This window comes from Macaca fascicularis, chromosome 14, assembly GCF_037993035.2.
Source record: "Macaca fascicularis isolate 582-1 chromosome 14, T2T-MFA8v1.1".
Taxonomy (NCBI): Eukaryota; Metazoa; Chordata; class Mammalia; order Primates; family Cercopithecidae; genus Macaca; species Macaca fascicularis.
In genome coordinates, this window is record NC_088388.1 from 2,278,808 (window position 1) to 2,298,261 (window position 19,454).

General features: G+C 53.9%; 1 long non-coding RNA gene across 3 annotated transcripts; it reads right to left on the reverse strand.

Moving 5' to 3' along the window:
- Nucleotides 1-5,286: 5,286 nt before the first annotated feature.
- On the reverse strand, nt 5,287-19,398 carry LOC141406894 (uncharacterized). 3 transcript variants are annotated; one of them, XR_010580722.2, is made up of 3 exons: nt 19,107-19,398; nt 16,903-16,985; nt 5,287-5,565 (listed from the first exon to the last, which is right to left on the reverse strand). It is a non-coding gene; the product is annotated as an uncharacterized lncRNA (long non-coding RNA). The 3 variants fall into 3 exon arrangements; XR_010580725.2 differs by lacking the exon at nt 19,107-19,398 and adding an exon at nt 17,189-17,280; XR_010580723.2 differs by lacking the exon at nt 19,107-19,398 and adding an exon at nt 17,116-17,280.
- Nucleotides 19,399-19,454: the final 56 nt, after the last annotated feature.

Sequence of the window (19,454 nt, forward strand, 5' to 3'; positions counted from 1 at the left end):
TCTGGATCAGTGTCCGATATGTGGAGCTGTCTCTCCCACAGTCAGGATTCACGGGTCCAGGAACCAAGGGGCAGAAGTGGGAGTGGCACCACCCACCGTCACCCCCAGTGACCCAGTAGCAGGGTTTTTGTTTCCTATTCCCATGACTTTACGCTCTGCTGGCCTAGGGGCCTTGGTTCCAAGGTGAGGAATGCTGCCACCAGGAGACACAACAATGACTCCATTGAACTGGAAGTTAAAGTGCCACCTGGGCACTTGGGGCTCCTCAAGCCTCAGAGTCAACAGGCCGATAAGGGAGTTTGGATGCTGGCTGGGGATTGAACCAGAGGACCCAGGGGACATTGGACTGCACTCCACACTGGAGACGTGGAGGAGTGTGTGGAATGCAGGAGGCCCCTTAGAGCTTCTCTAAGTGTAACCACACCCTGTGGTTAAGATCCCTGGAAACCACAGCAAGGCAAGTTTCCCTAGGAAACTACAGCAAGGCCCAGACCCTTAAGCACTGAAGCCTTGGGTCCCCCGGCCAGGTACAGAACCATTACCAGCTGAGGTGCTTGCTGAGGGCAAAGGGACTACAGAATGGACAGTGGTTATAAATACCAGGTACTCCTGTAGCTTGGCCAGTTGCAGAAACGAGGACTGCAACTGTCACGAATGTTTCCTCTCTATTTTGCTAAGAAAGCATTTGTGCGTATGCGTACATATATTCAGCAAATATCTGTTTTCTTTCCTCTCTTACTCCTTTATCATGTAGTGTAAGATCTGCTGACTTTGTCTCAGTATCAAGGTATTGTGAATTTTACATGACAGTGTTGAGGCCATGGGATATTGGGAGAGACTTCACCTCCTCTTCCAGGGAGGGAGTCAGTGCGTGTCTGGTTGTTTGCGGGATAGTTGTAACATGTTGGTTGGAACCATGACCTTGCTGCTGTCTATTTGGAGATGAAGTACAGTTTAAGGAGGCGTGTATGGGTTCCAAGCTGACAAGGAGTGAACTTGCGATTGTTCGTTTCAGCTGTCAACTTGACTGGATGAAGGGATACCCAGAGAGTACGAAAGCATTATCTCTGGGTGTGCCTGTGAGAGTGTTTCCAGGAGAGGCTGGCGTTTGAGTCCGTGGGCTGAGTAAGGAAGGTCTGTCCTCACCCAGCGTGGGAGGGCACCATCCAATCCACTGAGGGCCCAGGCAGAAGGGAAAGATGAATTGGTGCTCTCTTGCTCTCTCTTCCCCCGCCAGAGATGGGACACCCACCTCCTACTGCCCTTAGACATCAGAACTCCTGGTTCTCTGGCCTTTGGACCCTGGGACTTATACCAGTGGCCCCTCTGACTGCGAGTTACACTGTCGGCCTCCCTGGTTCTCAGATCTTCAGGCTTAAACTGAGCCACACTACCAGGCTCCCTGGGTCCCCTTGCACAGGGCAAATCATGGGACTTCTCAGTCTCCATAATCATGTGAGCCGATTCCCATAATAAACTCCCCTTTCTTCCATCCATCCATCCATCCATCCATCCATCCATCCATCCATCCACCCATCCAGCTACTCAGCTAGCTACCTATGTCTCTACTTATCTCTCTCTATGTCTACCTATATCTCTGTCTACATCTGTATATCTCTCTGATCTATCTCTATCTCTATGGTAATCTCGATCTATCTATCTGCCTGTCTGTCTGTCTGCCTGCCTGCCTGTCTGTCTCCCTGTTTGCCTGTCTGTCTGTCTGTCTGCCTGCCTGTCTGTCTGCCTATCTGTCTATCTGCCTGCCTGCCTGCCTGCTTGTCTGTCTGCCTGTCTGCCTGTCTATCTGCCTACCTGTCTATCTGCCTGTCTGTCTGTCTGTCTGCCTGTCTGTCTGTCTGCCTGTCTGTCTGTCTGTCTGCCTGTCTATCTGCCTACCTGTCTATCTGCCTGTCTGTCTGTCTGTCTGTCTGCCTGCCTGTCTGCCTGTCTGTCTGCCTGTCTGTCTGTCTGTCTGCCTGTCTATCTGCCTGTCTATCTGCCTGTCTGTCTGTCTATCTGCCTGTCTGCCTGTCTGTCTGTCTGCCTGTCTATCTGCCTGTCTGCCTGTCTATCTGCCTACCTGTCTATCTGCCTGTCTGTCTATCTGCCTGCCTGCCTGCCTGCTTGTCTGTCTGCCTGTCTGCCTGTCTATCTGCCTACCTGTCTATCTGCCTGTCTGTCTGTCTGTCTGCCTGTCTGTCTGTCTGCCTGTCTGTCTGTCTGCCTGTCTATCTGCCTACCTGTCTATCTGCCTGTCTGTCTGTCTGTCTGTCTGCCTGCCTGTCTGCCTGTCTGTCTGCCCGTCTGTCTGTCTGTCTGCCTGTCTATCTGCCTGTCTATCTGCCTGTCTGTCTGTCTATCTGCCTGTCTGCCTGTCTGTCTGTCTGCCTGTCTATCTGCCTGTCTGCCTGTCTATCTGCCTACCTGTCTATCTGCCTGTCTGTCTATCTGCCTGCCTGCCTGCCTGCTTGTCTGTCTGCCTGTCTGCCTGTCTATCTGCCTACCTGTCTATCTGCCTGTCTGTCTGTCTGTCTGCCTGTCTGTCTGTCTGCCTGTCTGTCTGTCTGTCTGCCTGTCTATCTGCCTACCTGTCTATCTGCCTGTCTGTCTGTCTGTCTGTCTGCCTGCCTGTCTGCCTGTCTGTCTGCCTGTCTGTCTGTCTGTCTGCCTGTCTATCTGCCTGTCTATCTGCCTGTCTGTCTGTCTATCTGCCTGTCTGCCTGTCTGTCTGTCTGCCTATCTGCCTACCTGTCTATCTGCCTGTCTGTCTATCTGCCTGTCTGTCTGTCTGTCTGCCTGTCTGTCTGTCTGTCTGCCTGTCTATCTGCCTACCTGTCTATCTGCCTGTCTGTCTGTCTGCCTGTCTGTCTGTCTGTCTGCCTGTCTGTCTGTCTGTCTGCCTGTCTATCTGCCTACCTGTCTATCTGCCTGTCTATCTGCCTGTCTGTCTGTCTATCTGCCTGTCTGCCTGTCTGTCTGTCTGCCTGTCTATCTGCCTACCTGTCTATCTGCCTGTCTGTCTATCTGCCTGTCTGTCTGTCTGTCTGCCTGTCTGTCTGTCTGTCTGCCTGTCTATCTGCCTGTCTGCCTGTCTGCCTGTCTGTCTGCCTGTCTATCTGCCTGTCTGTCTTGGTCTCTATGGATCTGTACTTATTCATCTATCTCACTCCGTTTTTCTGTCTCTGTATCTATCAATCTACATCATGGAGGACCATGGCAGGCGCTCACCGCTGTGCACTGCACCATCCCTCCCAGTGGGACCAGAGCACTGGTCCAGCCGGCTGCCCACAGCTCTCAGCTCTCTTCTCCCAAGGAAATGCCCTCAGCCAAAGTCAGGTCCCTCACCCATGGCTTCTCCCTGCCCTGGAAGCCACCTCAACCCAATGAATGGTCGATAGAGGAAGCAACAGGTCAGGTCCTTCACCTCAATTCATGGCCTCTCTAAAGGCCAATGCTCCAAAAGCACCCAAGGCATCATCAGAAACCATCTTTGCGAGTGCAACACAGCTCAGCTCCCCACACCTGCTCCTTCCCTCTCTCCCAGCCTTTGTCCCTAAGAGCACTCGCCACTTTACCCTTGACCTGCACGTCTGTCTGGCAGTGTCTCTCGGGGAACCAAACCTCAGCGGTTTGGAAACAACAAATTCCAAAGGTCGTGCCTGGGCCTGGAGCTCTGCTGACACGGAAGCCATGCCCACCTGGGACCTGAGGGCGTTTCTTGTCTCGCAGGCCTGATATTGAGTGGTGTGCACCTGCACATACATGTGGTTGTTAAAACACAGAACGGCTTCCATGCTGGTTGTTAAAACACAGAACGGCTTCCATGCTGGCTGAACAGCCCCGACCTTGAGCCTCCAGGTGTCCCCCAGAGGCCACCCAGTCCCTTCCCCCAGGATCCAAGCAGGGCACGACAGAGAGCTTCTGGAACGTCACTCGATGCCGTGGCCAACCCCATTCTGATGGGTCCGCACCATTCGGGGCTGCTTGTTAAGCATGACTAAAGTCACGCACCGTCGTCTGCCAGGACTGCCACAGCAAAACGCCACAGTCTGGCAGCCTTCACAGCAGACATTTATCTCCCCAGCCCTGGGGGCCCCAAGTCCAAGCCCAAGTTGTTGTTGGGGCTGGTTCCTTCGGGGGCTGCGAGGGAGCCTCTGCCCAGTCCCTGCAGCCTCTGCCCAGTCCCTGCAGCCTCTAGGGCTCCCCCGCAGCCTCTGCCCAGTCCCTGCAGCCTCTGTCCAGTCCCTGCAGCCTCTGCCCAGTCCCTGCAGCCTCTGTCCAGTCCCTCCAGCCTCTGTCCAGTCCCTGCAGCCTCTGCCCAGTCCCTGCAGCCTCTGTCCAGTCCCTGCAGCCTCTGTCCAGTCCCTCCAGCCTCTAGGGCCCCCCCGCAGCCTTGTGCTTCTTGGCTCATGGAGCATCACTCTAATCTCTGCCTTCACCTTCACACGGCGTCCTTCCTGTGTGTGCGTCTGCATCCAAATTTCCCTGTTCCTAAGGTCACCGGTCAGATCTGAGCAGGATCCTAATGGCTATAGCTTAGTTACATCTGCAGTGACCTTATTTCCAAATAAGGTCACATATGAGGCACTGAAGGTCAGGACTGCAACTTGCTTGTCTTCCTATCATGGAATCAGACCAGCAGGTGCGTCACATTCTGCCAGAGGGAGAGCGGGCAGACGCCCAAAGGGCTTGAAGCTCCGGGAAGAACTGCAGTTGCAGCTGCTTGGACAGGCGTGGGCGCTCAAACCCTCCCATGACAACCCTGGTTGGGGGCTCCATCCATAGCCCCTGATGGAGTGGGGTAAGGCCCTTCCTTCTGACCTACAGGACCTTGGAACCCTGGGCCACTGCAGAGGGACTCAGGGTCTGACCAGCAGCCTTTGACATGGCCAAGAGTGAAAGTGATGGGGACCCACGAGCCATCAGAGCTCTGTCTCCAGAGCCTGCACAGGGAGTGTAGGACAAGAAGCAAAGGAATCAGGAGCACGTCAAGGCAGACACCAGATTTGGAAGAACACCCCAGGGGAGGTGCTCCCAGGCGGGTGGGGCAGAGGGCAGTCTCCTCCTAGGCTTCCCTGGGTCCCGGCCCGGCCCAGCTGGGCGTCCCACCGTCTTTGGTGTGGTGTGCTCTCTGCCCGGGGCCCTGTGATGGGCGTCTTGCTTCTCTAAACCGCGAGGCCCTCACAGAATCCCCCAGCACGTCTGAAGCACCTGGAGGAGAAAAGATTTATTTCCTCATTTGTCGCCAGATTCATGGTTGAGGCTCTCATAACAAAAGACAGATTAACAAGAGAAAAGCAGACACATGTATTCAATATCAGTTTCATGTAGTATAGGAGCCTTCAGAAATGAGGACCCAGCACTTTGGGAGGCCAAGGCGAGTGGATCATTTGAAGTCGGGTGTTCCGAGACCAACCTGGCCAACATAGTGAGATCCCCATCTCTACTAAAAATACAAAATCAGCCAGGCATGGTGGCAGGCACCTGTAGTCCCAGCTACTGGGGAGGCTGAGGCAGGAGACTCTCTTGAATCCGGGAGGTGGAGGTTGCAGTGAGCCGAGATGCCTGGGTGACAGAAAAAAAAAAAAAAGAAAAGAAAAGAAGGCCGGGCGCGGTGGCTCACGCCTGTAATCCCAGCACTTTGGGAGGCCGAGGCGGGCGGATCACAAGGTCAGGAGATCGAGACCACGGTGAAACCCCGTCTCTACTAAAAATACAAAAAATTAGCCGGGCGCGGTGGCGGGCGCCTGTAGTCCCAGCTACTCAGGAGGCTGAGGCCGGAGAATGGCGTAAACCCAGGAGGCGGAGCTTGCAGTGAGCCGAGATCGCGCCACTGCACTCCAGCCTGGGCGACAAAGCGAGACTCCGTCTCAAAAAAAAAAAAAAGAAAAAAAGAATAGAAAAGAAAAGAAAAGAAAAAAGAAATGAGGACCCAAAGGAAGAGGGAAACCCGTGTATTTTAATGTGAAGTTTGATGGAGAGTCATGCAGAAGTGTGACTGGATTGGACAAAGTGGGCGTACTCGTCCGTTCTCGCACTGGTATAAAGAATACTTGAGACTGGGTAATTCATAAAGAAAGGAGGTTTAATTGGCTTGCCGTTCCCCAGGCTGTACAGAAAGCATGGTGCTGGCATCCACATGGCTTCTGGGGGCGGGCTCAGGAAACTTACAATCATGGCGGAAGGCAAAGGAAGAGCTGGCACTTCACATGGCCGGAGCAGGAGGAAGCCAGAGGAAGAGAGGGGAGGTGCCATATGCTTTTAAACAAGCAGGTCTCATGAGAACTCACTATCATAAGAACAGCACCGGGGGGAAATCCACCCCCAGGATCCAATACCCTCCCAGCAGGCCCCACCTCCAGCATTGGGGATTACAATTCCACATGAGATTTGGCAGGTACACAGATCCAAACCATATCAGGGTGTGGCCTGAGGGTGATAAACTGGGGGGACTTGGCAAGTCCTGCGGTCCTAGTCCATCATGTTCTGTTAGAACAGAAAACCACAGACTGGGTAACTTCTTGGCTCCTCGTCCTAGAGGCTGGGAGGTCCAAGATTGAGAGGCTGCCTCTGGCAGGGGCCTTTGTACTGCCTCATCCCACCACAGAAGGGCAGAGAGGGAGAGAGAACAGCCAGAAAGAAGGGAGCCAAACTCCTCCTTCTGTCAGAGCCTGCTCCCATAACAATGTTAGTACATTATGGGCAGAGAGATGGGGGACACATTCAGACCACAGCAGCCCCCTCAACCTCCACATACTGCACATTGAGGGGAGGGCCGGGGCACTGGAAGGAAACATCAGAGCCTGGAGAAGACCACCAGGCTCACCAGGGCTATGCCCTCACCCGGCACCCAGCACCAAGGGGCTCATGGGAAACAAGATGGGTCTCTCGGTGCATGAGTGTGGGGAACACACAGTCCACAGTGCATCCTGGGCTCATGATCTGAACCCCGGTCCTGGGCAGCCCTGGGGAGAGGCTCCAGGCTGAGATCAGCCACATCTGGGGGAGTAGACAGTGTCCCCAGTCTCGCCTTGTCCCATGGACTCTGACAGGGGTTGAAGAAGCAAGGAGGCTCCAAGGACCAGGGAGGGGGAGTCTGGCCGGCGATCTAGGAGCATCAAGGCGCCTGCTCCCTCTTGGCATGGCCCAGTCCTGTAGGTGGTCAGTTATGCAATGCCACTGCCTTCCTACCCACAAGGAGGGTGGGTGGACTCAGCGGTCAGGCCCAGGCTTCCTTCTTGGCTCAGGCGAGGAACACAGGGGGCTTTGGGCTTTGCTTATTCAATTAACAAATGAACTCCTGGTCTGTGCCAGGCCCCCATTTAAATGGTCCCTGGGATACAGCAGGGTACAGAATGGGCCCCAACCCTGGCCCCATGGCTGACCTTCTGGAGAGCCTGAGGAGTGAGGGGTGCCCTCCAGGCACAGCAGATGGGGCAGGCTCTGCATTCGGGGCACCAGCCGCTTTCCCATCACCCACCCACTCCACCCGAGCCCTTCTGGGTCAGCTGGGCTCCTGGCTCTGCCTGCCTGGAGTGCAAGACGCCAAGTTCCTTCCTGGACAGTGAGAGAACCACGCCAAAAAGAAATGAAAGGAAGGCAGACGGCGAGATGAGGGAGAGGGTGGGCACCCAGCCAGGGACTGCAGAGACGAGGAGGAGACACAGAGACCCACTGTCCCCAGCCACTGCCAGTGAGGCTGGCCCAGGGCCAGGAGCTCGGTGTCCCTGGCATGCATGTGGCCCCCCGCGCTCCCATGGCCAACAGGAGTGGGGCGGCCACCTCGTCTGCCACAAGCCCCTCCCACCTCCCATTCACTGGTCTCATTTTTAAGTTTTTCTCTCCCAGTTATTCAGGATTGATTTGGAGAGCAGAGCAATAACTGCACGTGGTTCTTCACTTTCCTTCACATAAGAACCAAACCATCATCCACCCCAAGCCTCTCTCTCCAGCCTGCCCCCGAAGTGAGCACGATCTCCCTCCTCTTCCACGGCTGTGCTGTTCCCAGGGGAGGCCCAGGCTTGGCCATCCGTTCATTCTTGGAGTCCTCAAGAGATTGTGAGCTCTGCAGTGGGGAGCAGCCGCTGTCAAAGACCCCGGAACTTCCTCCTTGCTGCGTCCACCAACCCCCACTGCCCGCTGGGCACTTCCAAGCTGAAGCAAGCTTGCTCGCTGAAAAAATCTTACCTTTGACCCAACTTCCCACTCCCAAGATACCCAATCTGGCCTCCCCTCTGGATACCCCTGTGGGTTTCCCTTTGCTGATGGGGTCCCCTCTCGAGCTGTGGTTCCCCTCTGCTGATGGGGTCGCCTCTCCAGGCGGGCTCCCCTCTGCTGATGGGGTCCCCTCTCCAGGTGGGGATCCCCTCTGCTGAGGGGGTCCCCTCTCCCGCTGGGGCTCCTCTCCAGTGACAGGGTCCCCTTTCCATCTGGGCCTCCCCTCTGCTGACAGGGTTCCCTCTCCAGGTGGGACTCCCCTCTGCTGATGGGGTCCCCTCTCCAGCTGTGGCTCCCCTCCACTGATGGGGTCCCCTCTCCAGCTGTGGCTACCCTCCGCTGATGGGGTCCCCTCTCCAGGGGGGCTCCCCTCTGCCGACGGGGTTCTCTGATGGGATCTCTACTCCAGGGGGGCTCCCTCCACCGATGAGCTCCCCTCACTGGGCTAGGTGACCTCCCTGCCCTATCTGTGTCTGCAGGTTGAGGCCAGGCAGGGCTGCCCAGTATCCGACAAGCTCCCCTTTCTTTCTTGGGCACTGCCCACTTATTCAGGTCTCAGCCAGGCAGCCCCTCCAGGGGGAACCTTCAGAGTCCCCTTCAGCAACACAGCTTCCTCTCTATGGCCCAGCTCATGCTGAAGTAAACAAGGCAATGTCATTAACAGCTGGTATCAGCTTGTACGGGGAACCAATGGCCCCAGAAGCCTCTGCGGAGGCCCAGGCTGTGAGGGTCAGGGGTCAGGAAGAGCCCTCAGGGGTCCCTCCTCACAGGGGATTGTGACAACACAGTGGGGCACAGAGGGGTCAGGGCTGGGTCCAGGACAAGGTGACCCTGGCCAAAAAAGGCCGGGCCTGGTGGGCACCAGCATGGAGGGAACACAGCCGATTGGAAAAGCAAGACTGGGTCCTCTTCTGTGCTTCCAGCCCCTTTAAACCTCATGCAGCTTGTAGGAAGGGGATCAGAGGCCTGTGGGCTTCCCACAGCTATGCTGCACCTGGGGACATGAAGCCCAGGGTAGCTCAGCCAGCTCTGGTCACGGCCGACAGACCCTCCCACCAGCCTCACCCACCCTTCCTCAGGGAACAGGGTCCTAACAAGCTGCTTCCTTATCCCTATGTTGAACAAAAACTCATGGGTTCAGACAAGAGTGAAGGTGACTCCGCCACCACCCATCCCACCTCCAGCAGGCAGCCGCCCCCAAAATTATTGATTTATTAAATCAATGTCAGGTGCCAGCCAGCCCCACCTGTCCCCAACCTGCAGGCACCGACAGGGGTCACTCAGTACAGGGAGAGGAGCCCATCAGTGAAGGGGGGCCCCCCTGGAGAGGGGACCCCATCAGCAGAGGGAAGCTCCAGCTGGAAACAGTAAATAGGCAGACTATTCACTGTCTTCCCCCTCAAGCCAGTCCCACAGAGTCACAGAGTCCAATGGCTACCAGACCTCCTGGGCCCACCCAGGAGGCCCCAACCCCACTCCAGCCAGCAGGACCATCTAGCCATGTCCCCTGGGCAAGGCCTCCCCCTGCTCAGCTCAGCCTGGATTTCCGGATTCCACTGCCTGCCAGGGATCCTGAGGAGGAGATAGTATCAGAGCTTCACCAGCCCTTCTCATACCCAGGAGTCCTCGTGATGATAACAGTGTGTGCACCAGGCTGTGCAGGTACTGGCCAGGATCCTCTGAGGGGACGAAATCTCCACAGTAGAGCACCTCTCTGATGTCCATCCTGGGCTTCCGTGGCCCTGCCTGGCCACTGCCTGCTGCTCTTGGTCCAGATCATGGACCCTCAGAGGCCAACCAGGCCTCAGCCTGTGCCTACAGCATCCCCTCTATCCACTGGGCTCCTGAATTGCTCCTTCCACCTGTCTCCCACCCAGAGCAGAACGAAGGGGAGGCCCCCAGAGCCCGGCAGCTCCCGGAGAGACTCCCGTCCCCACCCCACACGCCATCACCACAAACTGCCGGAGAGTTTAGCGGATCCCATGACTTGGGGTCTCCAAAGAGACCCCCGGGACATCTCATCAAGACTCCCCTGGGCACCACACGCTCAGGCTTCCCACCCCTGGCCTACCCCACGGGGTGTGCCCAGTCCCGCATCTCACCCCAAATCCACGCATGCATGAGCCTGAAAGCACCACACACCCTCTGGTGCTCAGCCCTCCCCTCCTCCTTGGGGTCCCCCCACACCCTCTGGTGCTCAGTCCTCCCTTCCTCCTTGGGGTCCCCCCACACCCTCTGGTGCTCAGTCCTCCCTTCCTCCCTGGGGTCCCCCCACACCCTCTGGTGCTCAGTCCTCCTTTCCTCCCTGGGGTCCCCTCCCCTCCCTGCCCCCAAGCCTTGCCTTCCCTTGCAAACCTCACAAGAGGATTGTTTACTCTCCTGAAAGCAGAGAGGGCCCTTTTCTTGGAACCTCTCGGCCATCTCTGCCTCCAGTCCCAGCTGTTGTCAGCCCTGGCCTGGCCCCAGCAGGAAGTGATCACTGCTCTCCCTGCTTCCCGTCCGGCCCCAAGGTCTGTTCTTGCCCTTCGGCCAGAGAGGTTTAAAAGCACAACTCAGGCCCCGCGTGCCCTGCCCCCCAGGGCTCCACACCTCTGAGCACCTGCGCAGTAACACGGAGGCTCCCAGCCCCGCCTCGCCCCACGGTCCCTTTCAACACTATTTGGCCTTGGGCCTTTGCTATTCCCGGGGCCTGGAAGGGCCCCCTCATCCCCCAAGTGTCAGACAAAGGCCTCAGAACAGTGTCCCTGCCCGGCGTGCTTGGTCTTGACTGCTAGGCCCCAAATCATTCCTTTTCCCATTGCCGCTTGGTTTCTCTGCAGCTCGGGTCACTACCCCAAATTCCTGAATTGAGTGACGTGTCTACCTATTTAATGTTTTCCCCGTCTAGACTGGGAGCCCTACAAAGGCAGGGCCCCCTGGGCAAGAACAGTGACGGCCAGGAGCCCCTGCAGAAGATAGCTATACGTGTGCCCCAGGCCCCAGATGGCACTCAGCCCTGCCTGTCAATGCTGGACATAGGGCAGTTTTTTTTGTGTGTGTGTGTGTTTTGTTTTTTTTTTTTTTTTTTTTTTTTTTGAGACGGAGTCTCGCTCAGTCACCCAGGCTGGAGTGCAGTGGTGCGATCTGGGACTGAAAGCTCCGCCTCCCGGGTTCACGCCATTCTCCTGCCTCAGCCTCCTGAGTAGCTGGGACTACAGGCACCACCACCACGCCTGGCTAATTTTTTGCATTTTTAGTAGAGATGGGGTTTCACCGTGTCAGCCAGGATGGTCTCGATCTCCTGACCTCGTGATCCGCCCGCCTCGGCCTCCCAAAGTGCTGGGGTTACAGGTGTGAGTCACCGCGCCCGGCCAATAGGGCAGTTTTTATCCCGGCTTTCTACACAAGGAGGAAAGACTAACCATACCGGCGGGCAGCGGCCAGATCACATATGTCAATAGAACTCTGACCCCTGAGAAGCCTGGAAGCCAAACCACACCTCTGTAGCAATCAGCCCAGAGGCTCAGGCCACGGCTAATGGCTGCCAGGTTCCCTATTTTTGCCCCCAACTCAAGACCAACTGGAGGAAGGCAAATATGCCCCTGATGAAGGGTGGCTGCCTCCAGCTTCCCCAGCCCACAGCCTCAGCCTCCCCAGCCTGCTGCCTCTAGCAGCACACATCTGAAGCCTTCTCTCTTGGTTGGTTTTGTTGGTATTTTGGAAAGTTTTTCTTTTTTTTTTTGAGACAGAGTCTCGCTCAGTCGCCCAGGCTGGAGTGCAGTGGTGCAATCTCGGCTTACTGCAAGCTCCGCCTCCCGGGTTCACGCCATTCTCCTGCCTCAGCCTCCCGAATAGCTGGGACTACAGGCGCCTGCCAACACGCTAAATTTTTTTTGTATTTTTAGTAGACACGGGGTTTCACTGTGTTAGCCAGGATGGTCTCCATCTCCCGACCTCATGATCCGCCTGTCTCGGCTTCCCAGCGTGCTGGGATTATAGGTGTGAGCCACTACGCCCGGCCTTTGGAAGGTCTTTTATACCTTTAATAAGATAAAATTCATATAGCATAAAACTTAGCAATTTAAACTGTAGACTTAGTGTGGTGTGACTTTAGAGTAGTCACAGAATCGTGCAACCATCACCACTGCCTAATTTTAGAACATTTTCAACATCCCAAAGACAGACCCCCATAGATACCTGTTAGCACCCACTCCCCATCGTGTCCGCAAAGCCCCAGGCAGCCACTTAGCAATCTACTTTCCATCTCTATTAATTTGCCCATTCTAACCACTTGAAAAAAAATGGAATCACAACAGTCTTTTGGGTCTGGCTTCTTTCCTTCAGCATCATATCCTCAAAGTTCATCCATGTTGTAGCTTGTATCAGTACTTTGTTTATTTTTATGGCTGAATAATATTCCACTGTATGGGTAGATCAATATTTTGTTTATTTATTTATTCGTTGATGAATATTTGAATTGTTCCCACTTTTTAGCTATTAAAACTAGTGCTGGCTGCGTGCAGTGGCTCATGCCTGTAATCCTAGCACTTTGGGAAGATGAGGCAGGTGGATCACTTGAGGCCAAGAGTTTGAGATCAGCCTGGCCAACATGGTGAAACCCCCTGTCTCTACTAAAAACACAAAAATTAGCCAGGCATGGTGGGGCATGCCTGTAATCTCAGCTACTTAGGAGGCTGAGGCAGAAGAATCTCTTGAATCCGGGGGGCGGAGGTTGCAGTGCACCACTGCACTCCAGCCTGGGCAACAGAGCAAGACTCTGTCTCAAAAAACAAAACAAGGCCGGGCGCGGTGGCTCAAGCCTGTAATCCCAGCACTTTGGGAGGCCGAGACGGGCGGATCACGAGGTCGGGAGATTGAGACCATCCTAGCTAACACGGTGAAACCCCGTCTCTACTAAAAAGTACAAAAAACTAGCTGGGCGAGGTGGCGGGCGCCTGTAGTCCCAGCTACTCGGGAGGCTGAGGCAGGAGAATGGCGTGAACCCGGGAGGCGGAGCTTGCAGTGAGCTGAGATCCGGCCACTGCACTCCAGCCTGGGCGACAGAGTGAGACTCCATCTCAAAAAAAAAAAAAAAAAAAAAAAAAACAACAAAACAAACCACTACTGCTATGAACGTATATGTGCATATTGTTATACAGACATATGCTTTCATTTCTCTTGGATACACACACACACACACACACACACATGTCTAGGAGTGCAATTGCTGGTTTTTATGGCAACTCTGTGTTTAGCACTTTGAGAAACGGCCAGTGTGTTTTCCAAAGTGGCTGCACTATTTTGCATTCCCACCAGCAATGAAGGAGGGTTCTAACTTCTCCACACCTCTGCCAACACTTGTTATTGTCTGTCTCTTTTATTTATAGCCGTGGTATCTCGCTGTGTTTTGATTTGCATTTCCCTGATGACTAATAATGGGGACATCTTTTCATGAACTTATCGGTCATGAGTACGTCTTCTTTGGAGCAAGGTCTATTGTAATCCTTTATCCATCATTAAAGGTAGGTGGTTTGTCTTTTTGTTGGTAAGTTATAAGAGTTCTTTACATGTTTAGATACTACTCCCTTATCAAATAGATGATTCACAAAGGTTTTCTCCCATTTCGTGGGTTGCCTTTCCACTTCCTTGATGGTGTCCTTTGATGCACAAAAGTTTTTAGCTTTGGCCAAGTCTAATTTCTCTATTTTTTCTTTTGTTGCCTGTGCTTTTGGTAGTGCATATTAAAAACCATTGTTTAACACAAGTTCACCAAGATTTATTCCTATGTCCTTTCCTAAGGATTTTATTTTTTATTTTCTTTTTCCTTTTTTTTTTTTTTTTTTTGAGATAAAGTCTCTGTCGCTGAAGCTGGAGTGCAGTGGTGCAATCTCGGCTCACTGCAACCTCTGCCTCCTGGGTTCAAGTGATTCTTCTGCCTCAGCCTCCCGAGTAGCTGCGATTACAGGCACCCGCCACCACCACGCCCAGTTAATTGTGTTTTTAGTAGACACGGGGTTTCACCATGTTGGCCAGGCTGGACTCAAACTCCTGATCTCAGGTGATCCGCTCGCCTCGGCCTCCCAAAGTGCTGGGATCACAGGTGTGAGCCACTGCGCCTGGCCTTCCTGAGGATTTTATAATTTTAGTGCTTACATTTAGGTCTATGATCCATTTTGAGTTAATTTTTGTGCACAGCATGAGGTCGGGGTCCAACTTCATTCTTTTGCACATGGATATCCAGTTGTCCCAGCACCATTTTCTGAAAAGACTATTTCTTCCCCCATTGAATTGTCTTGGCACCCTTGTCAAAAATCAACTGATGGCTGGTCTGAAGGCAGTGAGTTATCGCAATTGATTGTTCACAGTCACCTACAGATGGAACACCTCGTTCTACTCTTTCCCCCCTTCTCACTGCTGCACTTGAATTGTCTTTAAAAAAATCAGTTGACCATAAATGCAAGGATTTGTTTCTGGAGTCTCAACTTTACTGCATTGATCTGTATGCCTATCCTTATGCTAGTACCACACTGTCTTGATTACTGTAGCTTTGCAGTAAATTTGAATCAGGAAATGTGAGCCCTCCAATTTTGCTCTTCTCTTTCTAGATTGTTTTGGCTCTTCTAAAATACAAATACAAAACGCTTGTATTTCCTTATGAATTTCCTTATGAATTGGAGGACCAGCTTGTAAAAAGACAGGTGGGATTTTGATAGAGATTGTGAAGCTATAGATGAATTCGGGAGTTTTGCCATCTTAACAATATTATGTCTCCTGATCCATGACTGCAGGATATCTTTCCATTTAATTCAATATTCTTTGATTTCTTTCAAAAATATTTTGTATTTTTCAGTACACAAGTTTTACACTTCTTTTGCTAAAATTATTTCTAGGTATGTTCTTTTTGCCGATATTATAAATATTGTCTTCTTAATTTCGTTTTTGGATTGTTCATTGCTAGGGTATAGAAATAAAATTGATTTTTGTATATTGATCTTGTATCCTGCCACATTGCTATGCATGTTTATTAGTTTTAAAGTTTTTAGTGGATTTTCTATATATGATGTCATATAACCAGCAAATAGAAAGTTTTATGTCTTAGTCCCTTTGAGCTGCCACAACAGACTGCCATAAACCGAGTGACTTATAAACAACACAAATGTATTTCCCACAGTTCTGGAGACTGGGAAGTCCAAGATCAAGGCACCAGTAGGTTTGGTGTCTGGTCGGGGCCTACTTCTGGGTTCGCAGATAGCTGTCTTCTCACTGTGTCCGCCATAGTGAAAGGAAGGGGCCCAGGGTCTTTCTAAGGCTTCGTTTATAAGGACACTAATCCAATTTAGGAAGGCTCTGAACTCATAACCTAATCTCCCAAAGGCTTCACTTCCAAATGCCATCACCTGGGGAGTAAGAATTTCAACACTGGGGTGGGGCACAGATATTCAACATAGCATTTTACTTCTTCCTTTCTAATATGGGTGCCCTTAACATCTTTTTCTTACCTAATTGCCCTGCCAGAGCCTTCCGGACAGTGTTGAATGGTAGTGGGGAGTGTTCACCCCACGTTACTCCTGATCGCAGGGGAAGAGCTACCCGGCTTTCACCACTGAACACCACATTAGCTGGGGTATTTTTGTCAGTGCTCTTTATCAGGTGGAGGCAGGTCCTTTCCATTTCTAGTGAGTTCAATGCTTCTTTATGAGGGAAGAGTGTGAGCTTTTGTTTGGGTGCTTCCCCTGCGTCTGTTGAGATGATCGTATGGTTTCAGTCCCTTATTCTATTGATATGGCGTATTTATTACCTTGGTTGCTTTTTGGGTGTTGATAATATCCAAACACTTCTGCCACCCCTTTTAATAGAAAGTTGTACAACTCCCCAACCTGCCTGTGCGTGTCTGCCCAACACGAGTGCCAGTGGCCGACTCCCTGCTAGAGTGAGCACTGCACAAATAGCCTCTGCTTGTCCTCATTTGAGTGATCTTCACGTATTCCACGAGAAATCAAGGCACAGGGGTCTCATGAATGGCTCCGCCAACCGAAGGTGTACTCCACTGGGGCTGTGAGTCACCTCACACCAGGGGGAAAGGTCTCTGTTAAACATGGCTTCAAGGAGCCAGGGACCTGGTGCCTCCCACAGGCCAGGCCCTGCCCCCCAAGTGCAATGGGAATATATGCACATGTTACCTGTCCCAAAATGCTGGGAGATGGTACTTCTGCAGATGGGGAATCTGAGCGACCAGCCTGAAGTCACAGGGACAGGAAGACTCCTACACAAGCCCAGCCGGGCTACAAACGCCTGCCCTTCCTCAACATGCCGCCGGCTGTGCCCACATTGCTCCAGCAGCTCCACCTTCCCCAGGCATAAGCCTTCTCAGGGGCAAGCCTGGGCAGGGCAGGCCCAGGGAGTGGTGCGCCCATCCCAGGCCGGGCTGCTGGGCAAGCCCCTCCTCTTTCTCTCCCTCATCCTCTGACAGAGTCCACCTGGATATTTGTCCTGGAGCCAGGATGGAAGCTCCACCAGGCCCAGCCCACAACAGGAACCCTTTCAGATGCACTCCTGGGTGCCTACTGTCCCAGTATCACACAGACACAAGCCATGTCAGCCATGGGATCCCCAAGGTCCCCATGAGGTCACACCAGTGGGTCGCTGGGAAGGGCACTTCAGATGTGGTGCTCCCACAACCCAGGCCCTGCGAAGTGGTCCTCCTACCTCCTCGTAGCCAGTCCTCCCTGCGAGCCTGCAAGTGCCTGTGAACGTGAGTTCCACTCTGGAGCTGAGACAGGCTGCTGCCCCTGCAATCAGAAGCCAGGCCCATGAAGCCCTCCATCACCTCACTGCAGTCAGAATAAAATGCAGCCCTCCTCTGGCCTCCAGGTCCCAAGGCCAGCCCCCCTGCCTCCTAGGCTTGCACCTGCCCCTGACCTGTGTCAAGCCTCTTTCCCCTGGCTCTGTCCGCTCTGAGGCCCTTGCTTTGCTTGTGTTCCTCCAGCCTCACCGGTCTGCCTGGAGTGCTCCTCCCCGGCTCCGCCTGGCTGACTCCTTCTCAGGCATCAGGGCCTGGATCCATCATGGCTCTTCCAAGCCTCTGCACTTGGAGTGCCCCAGCCCCGTGGTTGAGAAGTGCCCCAACCCCGTGACCCTCTAGCAAGCATCCTAGGAATTCCCTCCCTCCCCAGCACTGATATGACCATCGTGCTGTGACACCTGTCATCTCCGCCAGAGCGGCAGGTCCTCAAGGAGAGGGGTCTGCTGCCTGGCTCCCACACCCAGGGCCTGGAACAGTGCCTGGCACACAGCAGGCACCCACTAAATATTTGATGCATGGCTGAAGAGGACAGGCATGCTGGCTGCTGGCCGGGCATGGCCTGCTTCTGAGGCTGGTGGTCAAGGACACAGTGTGCACGGATCTGCCCCTCCTCCCACTTCCTGAAAGTGGAGTCAATGTCTCCCTCCACCCAACTGCCCCTGCTGAGGACACAGCCCACACCTTTAGCGGGAAATGTCCCCATCACTGGGGACAGCAGGGAGCTGATGGGAGAGCAGGTGTCCAGGACATCCAGAGAAATGTTTCCTCACACTGGAACCCTTGTCTATTCCCTTCTAAACAAAAAGAATCCTCAAAGACTCTCAAGTGACCATATAGTGTCTTTTCTTATAATGTCACTTTGACAGGCACAAAATGTAAAACCAGGCATAAATTCGTGCTTGTAGTTCTTATGCAGGCATGAAGCCAAAACCAGTTTACAAACTAACCACCCAGAAAACTGGTAGAGCACAGATGATTACAATAGAGCTGTTCTGTCCAATGTGAGCGCTACTGGCCACCCAGGGCCATGTGAATTTTTTTTTTTTTTTTTTTTTTTTTTTTGAGACGGAGTCTGGCTCTGTCGCCCAGGCTGGAGTGCAGTGGTGCGATCTCGGCTCACTGCAAGCTCCGCCTCCCGGGTTCACGCCATTCTCCTGCCTCAGCCTCCCGAGTAGCTGGGACTACAGGCGCCCACAACTGCGCCCGGCTAATTTTTTTGTATTTTTAGTAGAGACGGGGTTTCACCGTGGTCTCGATCTCCTGACCTTGTGATCCGCCCGCCTCGGCCTCCCAAAGTGCTGGGATTACAGGCGTGAGCCACCGCGCCCGGCCGTGAATTTAAATTACAATGAAACGCAATGAAAAATTCGGTTCCTTGTGGCCACATTTCCAGTACCCAGTAGTCATTTGTGCCAGGGGTTATCCAGCTACAGAACATTCCCATCATTGCAGAAGGTTCTATCAGTTAGCACTGGATTGGACGACATTTGCTAAGACGAGCTAGCTAGAGCACGGTTCTCCGGACCTGGTTCCACATGGTTCCCAGGTAAGCTCCCGCCCACGACGCAGCCCTGTTGTCCATCAATTTTCTTGGAGAGGACATGGGAAACCTTTGTCGGTGTGTCATCTCCTGCGAAGGCCTTCACTCCTTCCTCTGGGCAGGAAGCACCCCTCACTCTGAATCATTAGCCCAAAGCAGTAAGTGCAGCGGGCCTGGCCCCACACCTACAGGAAGAGCCACAGCGTGAGGCTGGCATCCCTGGGGCACGACACAACCAGGATGTGGATGAAATAGATGCAATATCTGGAGGTTCTCTTATAGGTGGCTCTGGCCTCCTGGACACTTCACACTGGTCTGGGAGCTGCCCTCTCAGGGCCCAGTGACCTTTTCAGATGCAGACTCCTGCAGCATGGGTCAGCAATTCTTCCCTTCCATGGGACAGGGATTGGTTGCCTGTACTTGAGGCCAACACTGACTAGGGGGCCTCATGCCTGCCCCGTTCCAGCCCCGGAGAGCAATGTGAGCAAACCCTCCTGTCTCTGCAAAGCCAACCACTGTGGCATCACCTCCTTTAGGGAGCCCTCCCAGATTGTCCAAGGTGCTCACCTCCTTTGGGGAGCCCTCCCAGATTGTCCAAGGTGCTTGAGGGAGGGAGGAATAGGTTGTTCTCCCGGCACCGGGCCTGCACTCCTGGGTAGACGCTGCATGCCCGTCCTCAGGCGCGGCCCTGCTGCCACCCCCTCGGGGGCTCGGAGCGCGACAGCAGCTTAGGGACGCCTCCCGCGCCCAGCACGGTGCACCCGGGCCCTGAGGTCCTGGCCGAAACGCGCCAAGTTGGGGGTAGGTGCAGCGCCCCCATACCCCTCCGATGCGCGCCCTGGCGACGGGAGGCGGGGCCGGAGGCGGGGCGCGAGCTGGCCGGGGCGGGGCCTACGGGGGGCGGGACCGAGGCGT